Source organism: Phoca vitulina, unplaced genomic scaffold, assembly GCF_004348235.1.
Source record: "Phoca vitulina isolate PV1807 unplaced genomic scaffold, GSC_HSeal_1.0 scaffold6, whole genome shotgun sequence".
In the NCBI taxonomy this organism is placed as follows: Eukaryota; Metazoa; Chordata; class Mammalia; order Carnivora; family Phocidae; genus Phoca; species Phoca vitulina.
This window is the reverse complement of record NW_022589709.1, coordinates 73,747,832-73,758,470: the sequence shown is the minus strand read 5'-3', so window position 1 is coordinate 73,758,470 and position 10,639 is coordinate 73,747,832.

The following is a 10,639-nucleotide window of genomic DNA, read 5'->3' as shown; positions in this document are numbered from 1 at the left end:
CAAGCGCCGGCCTTCAAAAGGTTCGGGCTCCTTACCCAACCGCTGCGCTTATCTCGGGGCCTGGCCAGCTCTGCCCTCTTAGGGGCCGAGAAAGGGACCGGAACAGGGCTGGAGGCCAAGACAGCCTTAGAAAGAGGGACAAAGGGGCAGAGACCAGAATGGAGGTGGGACAGGGGTAGAGCCAGAGCAAAAAGGAGAGCGCTGTGTGGAGGACGGCTTTGCGTCCCATCTGCTGTTCCCTCCCCGTCGTGACAAAAGAGGAGGGCAAGGGGTTGGCCTTAAGCCCCCAGGGTGGCAGGCCCTCTCCCACGCCCAGCACGGTGGCTGGGCCCTGGCACCCTGTTAATGGGAAGACGGAAGCTAGCATCCAGAAGTTACGGATAGCCGTAGCCTTCCAAGCTGGGGAGCCCTTCAGCAGCAGCCCAGCGATTGGAGGTGGGGGAATAGGGGCAGATGCCCAGCAGAGGAGTCCCCATCTGCTTCTCCCTGCCCGAGGGCCACGCCTAGGTTTCTTCTCGGAGGTGAAGGTCAGCTAGGCAACATTCCTACTCCTAAACCAGGGCTTGGGGCTGTCTTTTTGAGGACAAGCCTGGTGGCCTGCAAGCACGGTGACCCAGCACGCAGTCTTTTCTTCCTTGGGAGAAACCCCTTCTCCTCATTCTCTTATTGCATTTTTTTTTTTTTTTTTTTGGGGGGGGGGGGGTTGCCTGAGGAGAAATGGCTCCTCTCCTCTTCCCCACTCTTGCTTGGAGCCCCCAACCTTGGAGCCTGTCCCCCAGAGCCTGAGGCACTTCCCCCCTCAGAGCTGGACTGGCTTAGCTCTGTGTGGTGGGAGGGCGGAGGAGGAGGGAGGAGGGGAAACACCACTGTCTGGCTGTGTTTTCCTCTTTGTATGAGAGGAAGTTGGCTGTGAGTCAGCAAACACAGGAGCTGTCAGCAGCTAGGGGAAGACCCCCGCCTCAGCAGAAGGTGAGGGGAATGTGGAGAAGGGGTCCCCACCTCTCCCAGCTAGCTAGCTTCTCCAGCTTGGACAGGATCTGCCATCTTCAGCCTCCTGGAGCTCTTCTCTCTGAGAAAGAGAGTGATAATGATAATTAATCATTAAAATGGCCATAGTAATGGCTACCACTTACAGAGAGCTGACTCTGTCCCGGGCCCTGTGCAAATATTGCGTTGCAAGTTTCCATTAATCCTCACAACTCTTAAGATAGGGAATTTTATCACCTCCATTTTACAGATAAGGAGACATTTTTCTGGATGGGCAACCGTGCGGCCAGGAGAATGCTCTCCACGGACCTCCTACTCTAAAGACTGAAAATTGGCCAAAGGCCTCAGCTGCTTCTCTCTGAAGTCCATGAGCTCCTAGTTTAAGACCAGCTTCCCACAGGGCTGCTCCCAGCCAATGACCAAGCTCAGCAGAGATCCTAAGGTAGGCCCAATCCTGAGAAATAAGGGGACTCCTCTGACAGCTGACCTTGACTCAAGAGTCCCCCCTGTGCCCTTGATGAACTTTCCTTCTACTGCACAGTGGTCTAGGATGCTTCCTGCCAACCTTCCTTCCTTTGCTCTCTCCTTCATCCCTCTCCCAGCCCCTGGCTCCCTGCCTCTCCCACATTTCCCAGTAACTCAACAAGAGAAGGGAATCAGGTAAATTACTATGGGGCACAGGGAGTTTGGAGGGACAGGTACTGGGGGGTCCTGGTCAGGGTCCAGATGCAGGAGTTCTGAACCTTTTTTGTGTCAAGTTCCACTTTGGCAATCTGGTAAAACCTAGGTACCCAGTCTCAGAATAATGTTTTAAAACGCATAAAATGAAATAGGTAGGATTACAAAGGAAACCAATTATATTGTAATACAGTTGTAAAACTATTTTAATGTGATATAGTAAGATATGTGCTTCTTTATCAATGCTTTAAATAAGATCTAGCAGTAGGTTGATACCTCACATAATTCTGAAGCAGTGAGGAGCATAAATGATATTTCAAAATATCTGCAATACTGTAAGAGGATACAAAAATATAAGTGATTTTTATCGGTGACAAAGCCATACTTATGGCTAATATGACTGGTTTGTGGCTACTGTCATAATTGAAGGAAATGCTAAATTTCAGCTAGAGATTAGTGAAAATAATAAAATATTTTTTCCCATCCAGGTTTAGTGACTCCACACTGAGGACACCTGAGTTAAGATGGTCAGGACAGAGCTGCAGAAAGGGAGACCCAACTCTCTCCCGAGACCCCATGCTCCCTGTCTGGCTCAACCCTCTGGTAGTGGTGGGTGAAGACTCTGGTCCCTGGGTTGTACCTCCCTTCCCTCTTTCTCCCTGGCTCTCTCACTTTCTCTCTGTCTCTCTCTAACATGCACCTCTCATATCTATTTCTCTGTTTCTCTTATTTCTGTCTCTTTTCTTGTCTTTCTGTCTTCCTTTGGATACCTTTCTTTCTTTGCTCTGAAACATCTTGTGTTTTTCTCTGTGCGTCCATCTCTCTGCCTCTTCTCTCTCTGTACCTCTGTCTGTCTGTGCCTCTCTGTCCCCTTAATTCGCCACTGAAGGGACAGGGCAGATTCAAAGGATTCCTGTAGCCTGAGCCCAGTGGGACAAAGACAATGCCAGTTGTAGGGTCCTTGACAGCTAGGAGAGAGCGTATCCCTGGGCCTGCAGCTCTGGCTCGGGAGGCAAGGGTCTTCCTTCCCCACTCCCTCTTCCATTCTCAACTTTCTTAAGGGCAGAAACAGGTCAAGACAGAGATGAGTGAGAATGAAGGCAGTGAATGGAAACATTTCAGGCTCTGGAAGATAAGGGCTAAAGCCTCTGTGACCCTGAGCTTGGATACAGTGGATCTTTCTCCAAACTCCCAGGAATCCTGGTGTCAAGGCTGTCTTCTGCTCTCCTCCATGCCTGGGCAGAGAAGGGGAGGAGTACTGACCAGGTCTGGTGTGCGGGCACAGGGACTCAGAGGTTAAGCCTGCAGCAGATATCTGCCTTGGCCCCCAGTGGGTGGGCAGAAGGGAGCTCAGTGGGCTCAAGGAAGGGGAGCAGAGAGTTCTGGGATTGATCTTTCCTCTGAGTACTTAAGAATGGGGTAGAGCAACCAAGTCAACTGTTCCCTTGGGGCAGTATATGCCTCCCAAGAAGATTTAGATGAGGGGAGGGCTGTTGGTCTGAGAAAATGGGGACAGAGAGTGGTCACGGAATGCCCTAAAAGAGCTGAAGGCACCCTAGGAAAAGAGAGTAGGGGGAACGGCAGTGTGGGAGGTGAACCAGTTCATAGGAGTGAGACTGAGACCATGTGGGTGGCTAGTGTCCCTTAGAGGGGCTGCTTCTCCGGGAGGCTGTCGTGGATCCCTGCTCTTTAGCCAAACCTCCTTCATCCTCATTGTCCAAGGGGTTTACCTACAGCAAGATCAGCAATGCCAAGCTGAGCCAGGGAACTCACTTTACTCCAAGGACTGCCATGGCTGGGAATCTCGGCTGAGCTGCCATGCCCTTTTGGGGTATCGTCTGTGACTCTTTCAGGGCCTGGTGGGCTCAGGATGATAGGAAAGGACCCTCTCCAAACCTTGACCCTGGACTCCCACCAGTTCACCCTGGCAAGAGAGACCCCATTATTGACCATCACCATCTGATCTGCCTGCTCTGGTCTAATCCAAATGACAATTGCAGGGCTCATGTGACCCCATGTATGCATGGAGCCACAGTTTAAAAAAAAGGGACAGTCCAGAAACCAAAAAGAATGAACAGGTTCTCCAATGCTTCATCTCTCAGGAGATCTTATAATCTACAGCAACCCTTCTGTGTTGGTCACAAACCTCAGTGGTCTGGGACTTCTCCCTCAGCTATACCCCATCTCCCCAAAGTCCTCCCCTTGGCCAGCACAGTCTTTCTCTCACTCATACTCCTTATTGTGCAGTTTGATTCAGCCTCTCTGGCATTTTGCAGGGAAGGAGTAAGAATACATGTGACTGACACACAGAACAAAAGGGGTACCAGTGAGCAGAAGAAGGGCAGAACCAAGCAGTGGGGATTGTGGAAGGGAATGTTCTAATACCCCTTTCCATGCCTCTCTTTGCTTTTCCACCTCCCCACCCAAATCATAGACCACCACAGCCACGATCACTTAAGAGGCCATTTTGTTCACCAGAAGGGGATGGTGCGATGTAGTAAGTAAGGGCAGTCTCCAGAGTCCAATCCTGACCCACCTCTACCTGCTGTGTGACCTGAGCAAGTTACTTAATCTCTCTGCACCTTGGTTTCCTTTTCTGCAAAACGGAGATGATAAAATAACACCCACGTCACAGGGTTGTTGGAAAGATTAATCTGTGGAATATACGGGAATATACGAGTGATGCACTCACTGTAAGTGCTCAATAAATGTTTCCCAGTCCTTATTCCTATTTTTTTTAATTTTTTATTGTTATGTTAATCACCATACATTACATCATTAGTTTTTGGTGTAGTGTTCCATGATTCATTGTTTGTGCATAACACCCAGTGCTCCATGCAGAACGTGCCCTCTTTAATACCCATCACCAGGCTAACTCATCCCCCCACCCCCCTCCCCTCTAGAACCCTCAGTTTGTTTTTCAGAGTCCATCCTCTCTCATGGTTCGTCTCCCCCTCTGATTTCCCCCTCTTTATTTCTATTTTTGCTAGTCATTTCCACAGTGACTCTGGATTAAAACCAGCTTACCTATTACTCCCTCATTCTGGTACATGCCAGCATCTTGTTTTCATCAACCACCCATGGTGTCCTCTTGCCGCATTAGACCACATTGCTCTCCTTGTGCTTCTCCCATCTCCCAAGGTCCCCAGTTGTCATCTTGTTGATTCCACCACTTTTATTACTCCTCATTCCAGGATCCTGGCACCCCAGCACTCCTGATCACCTCCATTGTCTCCAGAGGCCTCCAGGGCTCATTCCTTCCCCTGCTTTCTTTTTGGGTGGTAGAGGTCACATGCATCACCCACGCTGGGTCCTAATGAGATGAGCCAGTTGGAGGGCACATGGACTCTGAGGAGCATGTTTCTTGCAGGAACGAACACTTCTATTCAATCATTTTATTTATTTCTCATATTTTTATTAAGCATCTCTTCTGGACCAACCACTGCTCAAGGGTTTAGAGATATAACAATAAGCAGAAATAGACTGTGGAGAACTTGGTCTACTAAGGGAGTGAGACATTTACCAAAGAACCCCTAAATAAATGTGTAGAGTCATTACAAACCAAGATGAATGTTCCAAAGGGAAGCAGTATAACAGTACACATCAGAGGAAGCTGACCTGGCCTGGGGGTCTGGGAAGGCCTCTCCTAGAAGCTGTGTTTAATTAAACTGAGATCAGAAAGATGGGTAAGAGTTAAATGGGGGTGGGAGGAGAGAGTGTCCTAGGCCAAGGAACCACAAGTGCAAAGGTCCTGAGGTGGGAGCAAACCTAGTACTATAGACGGAGCAAAGAGATGGGAGTTTGGGGCCAGCTGAGATTAAGGGACCTCAGGGGCCACGCCACGTAGACCCTTGTAGTCCTTGGTTGGGATTTGGTCTCCATTCCAAGAAGAGTGTAAGCATGGGGTGATAGGTGCAGACTCGCATTTTAGGAAGATGGCTGCATGGAGAATGGTTAGGATCAGCACAGCGGTCCCCACCTCTAATTTCTCTGGCCTGAGGACTGCACCATCTCCCCCACCCACACTCCGCTTCTCCAGCTTCCCTCCATGAAGCCCCTCCCCATTGCCCTTCTCACATTTTTGTGAGGATGAGGTCATCATGGGGGAGGGGAGGGAGTTCCAGACCTCTAAGCCTCCTTTATCCTAAAGGGCTGGGGCAGCCCTGGGGGCGGGGGGGGGGGGGGGGGGACGACACAAACACAGTACCCGCCCTTCCCCCCATCCAGAGCCCCAGCTAGAGCCCTGTCTCCTTCCATCCCAGACTGTTGTGGAACAGTGAGCTGTATGTATAAGAAGATATTTTTATGCAATTTTACATTTTATGAAGGGCATCTCGTCTTGCCGCTGCCGCTGACTCCCCTTGGGGTCTTGGGCAGCCCACCTCCTCTTTAGGTCTCAGTTTCCCTGTGCAAGGTTAATGGACTGGGATCTAAAGTTCAGCATGGTGACTATAGTTGACAATACTGTATTGTATACTTGGAATTTGCTAAGACAGTGGATCTTAAATGTTCTGACTACACACACACACACACACACAAAACGGTAACTATGTGAGGTGACTGATGTGTTAACTAACTTCATTGTGGTAATCATTTCATAATATATATGTAAGTCAAATCATCAGGTCGTATACTTTAAAGTCATACAATTTGTTTATCAATTATACCTCAGTAAAGTGAAAAAAAAATTTGTAGTGGGCAGCACTGTCCAATCGAACTTTCTTACTGATGAACATGCTCTGCGTCCGTTCTGTCCGACACGGTAACCGCTGGCTACATATGGTCATGAAGACATTGACATGTGGCTGGTGAGCCACAAGAGCTGGATTATTTTATTTTTACTTTATTTTATTTTTAATTTACTCTTAAATAGCCACATGTAGCTAGTGGCTACCATCCTGGAGAGCACAGGCAGATCATAAACTTTTATGAAAATCTGATGACAGTTATGGACTCCTCCTTAGAAAAATATCTATGCACTCTATCATAGATGGGCCCCTCTGGTCCCATTTCTGTATCCCAGGCAAGCATAGATGACTGCCTGGAGCTCAGATTCCTCATCTACTCTGTCCTTCTTTCTGCCTCGAAAGTGCAGGAAAAGTGGGTCCTTGCCTTGAGGTGGAATGACTGGGATGTCCCCAGGAACTAACAGACCATAGTTTTAAGCCTAGATTTCTGCCCCCAGCCTGGTGCACTCCCCACACATCTAAAGTAAGGCAAGGTAGTGAAGGGCAGGGTGCACCAGTGACAGGAGAGACGGTCAGTCTCTTTTTCTCGGTCTTGACCTGAACTTCCTCCTGCCCTGCTTCCCAGCGAACCACCCAAATGCCGCTGGGCCGGTTCCTCTTGCGGCTTACAACTCCATTGGAATGTGAGGCTGTGCTCTGGAGATGGGGTTGTGCCATGGGCCCCGCAGTGTTTATGAATTGAGGGATCTGGAGCCAGAGGATGGGAGACCTAGGCCCAGAGGGTGGGTCCCTTGGCTCCAGTCCAGCCCCTCGTGGCCTCCTTTTTATTTATTTATTTATTTGACAGAGAGAGAGACAGCGAGAGAGGGAACACAAGCAGGGGGAGTGGGAGAGGGAGAAGCAGGCTTCACGCTGAGCAGGGAGTCCGATGCGGGGCTCGATCCCAGGACCCTGGGATCATGACCTGAGCCGAAGGCAGACGATTAACGACTGAGCCATCCAGGCGCCCTGGAGAGAGAATCTTTTTTTTTTTTTTTAATATTTTATTTGACAGAAACACAGCAAGAGAGGGAACACAAGTGGGGGAGAGGGAGAAGCAGGCTTCCTGCTGAGCAGGGAGTCCGATGCAGGGCTCGATCCCAGGACCCTGGGATCATGACCTGAGCCGGAGGCAGACGCTTAACGACTGAGCCACCCAGGCGCCCCACCTCGTGGCCTCCTTGCACTGGAAAAGGGAGTGATCACTGGGTGCTGCTCGGTACCTTCTCCTTGCTGCTGTCTCCTCCTGCCCCCAGCACCACCCACTCAGTCCTGAGGTTTTTACTGGTTTTTCAGATCATCTGAGAGTCAGACACTGTGCCCACGCAGGAATATGGAGCTCTGGGGGGCTCAGAGAAACTCACTCCCCGCCCTGCATGAATGGGTGTGTCCTCTCGTTGTGGGGAGGGAATATTGTCCTCCCTTGTCCTGCTGGATCCAGCCACTCCTTCCCAGAAAGCTTCCTACATAGACCCATTTACAGGGGACAACTTTCATGGGGACTTAACTTTCTATCCTCTGCTCTCCTCTCCCTCCTTGCTGTTCTTGCCCGCCCTCCCCTCCTTTATCTCTCAGATGTCCACCCCTCTGCCCCCCATCTGCAAAAAAAATGGTCAGTTCCTGCCTCCAGAGGGTCTCTATTCCTTTGGTTTCAGCAGCAGTGCTGGAGTGGTCAGACTCAGGCTCTGGGGCTGACCCTGGTGTGGGCCACACAGGAAGAGAAAGCTCTCAGAAATCCCTTGTCTCAGGTCCTCTAAGAGCAGAGCGTGTGGCCAGGATTCAGGTGAAAGCCCAGGGGTCTAAGGGCAAGGAAGAGGGAAAATTGGGCGGGGAAGACACAAGACAAGGTGGTTCAATGCCTTACTGTGTTGACTTGCTTCATATGGGCAAAGAGAGCCACTGCAGGTGGCTCAGCCAGAGTGTGTGCACTCAACGTGTGGTCGGACTCCTCTAGAAGGCCATAAAGAGGAAGTATACCTTGGAGTAGCCCACAGCTTCCAACCACAACCTAGCCCCAAGGGTCAGGGTTCACCCCAAGCTTCTGGGTTCTGTCAACCAACCTTGGTGGCACTCAGAAACCAGATCCCACACTACACAGTGTGGCCTTTCATCTACGCCTGAAGGTGAGGGGCAACATCAGAGAGCAGGGAGGTAGTCAAGGCATTCGAGAAGAAAAGTCTGTGTCTCAATATGGTCCAACCCTTGTGCCACTGAGACCCACTCACACCCCTGCATTATATCTGACTTCCCTACTACAACACAGGGCCTCTGTTTTTGTCCATGAGAACAAAGTTGTCATCATTTTTTACCCAGAAAGGGAGGTATAATCCACTGTAAACAAGGCCCCTTCAAGATAATGCTAGATGTGAATCAAGGAAGATAAAGACGAGAGTGTTAATGAAGCAAGCCGTAGTCCCCACTGCTGTAGCTGCTCCTGACTCCATAATTGATATTGTCTCCTGCCTCCTCCCCTCAGTTAACCCTCTGCAGATCTCAACTACTTGTCAGGTGAGATGATATAGGCTTTCATCCCTGAGAGCTCTGATCCCTTGGTTACCTTCCCTTTGGGGACTGTCATTGGTGAGGTTGTCCATTGCCAATTACAACTGAGTGGGAGGTTCTAAGAGATGCCCAGTGAATCTCCTGGCTGTGTTCAGACATAGCCTTCCCTGCCCTTTTTGCTTCTACATGCATTCCATCTACAGCTCTTGTTCCTCATGATAATCAGGATCAATGACCTTGACCGGTACCGTAATGAATGTCCTTTTTTGCTATTGGTCCCCTGGCATGAGGGGACCAGGTGGAAGTCACAGCTTCCTGTTCAGTGCAAACATTACTGTGTTCCCTGGTACAGTTCTGCCTTGGTGGGAACTAGGACCTCTAACTGGTAGAGCCTACTGTTTTGGGAACAAGAAGCAAAAATTATGCAGATCCGAGAGTGAGATGGGCCACTTCCACATTGATTCTGGGACCTGTAATTTCTAGGTATAGGGGACACGGTGCTATTCAAAACAAATACCATGTCCAGGAGTTCAGGGCCCAAACCCACGTGTGTCATGTTGCTGCCAGCAACTTCTGAGCATTCAACAGGCTGCTGCACTGTTCTGCCAGGACCCTGCTTCTGGGTGATGAGGTACAACTAAGTAAAACTGATGGATCTGTTGTATTGATCACCATCTCATTATTACCTCATGTCATATGCAAAAATTAACTCACAATGGATCAAAATCTAAATGTAAGAGCTAAAAATGCATAAGTCTGAGGTGACCTCATTATTGTACCTTCTCCGTGGAAGCACTGTGGACAAGGAAGACAAGCTCAAACCCCAAGCACACACTGGTTCTAGTAAGGACAAATCACTGTCCCCTCCAGGGTGGAAGGAAGGGATTCAGGACAATCCACCTGCCACCAGAGGCTCGGCTGGTCTTCTGAGGGAGAGAACCACACCCGCTGCTCGGCGTGGGTCTCGCTGTAGGCAGATTGAGCCCCCAGAGAGGTAGAACTAGCTCAGCCGTGGTGAGGGGCATCCATGCTGTTGGGCCCATGTATCACCCCCATTCCTGGCACCATGACCACTGTGTTCAAAAGCTAATGTGCAGGCATTTGGGGTAGACAGGAAGAGATGCACTCACCTCATGAATCACTCTGTCTGCCTTATTGAGAGCCTCCCGGCAGCAGATGTTCTGTAGGGTGTTGGAGACCCAGAAGCTTGCACACTTGGTGCCCACTTCCAGAAGTCTGTCCATCTACCTTTCCCTAGCCGTCTTTGTCAGTGATTTTGGTTTTGTTCCTTCCAGGCTCCTGACCAATGAGCCAAGCCATTCACTACTTCTCTAGAATTAGAGAATATCCACGTCTCAGACCACCTCCTCTTCTAGATGAAGCTGATAACCGAGTGTACTGCTCAAAGTTTTGCACACTGGGTGGAACTTCCCTTCGCCACTGTCCTTTAGGGTCACCCCCTCAGGGGGCCATAATGTGGCACCAGTCCACATCAGACTCTCACCAACATACCACACTGACCGTCTGTAGGTCGCTTTCTTGTCATCTGAGAAGGCACACAAGCTTTATGACCCAATACCCCCTCTATTCCTATCTGCGCATGACTTCCTCTCTATTCCTGACTCACTGGGAAGTGGTCCCTCACCCCTCTGGCCTCCAATCTCGCTTCACATCCCTGCCAGACCAGCCCAGGCCAGGAAGTAGCACCGGGAGCTGAGGTGCTACTTCCTCCTGGGTCTTGGGGC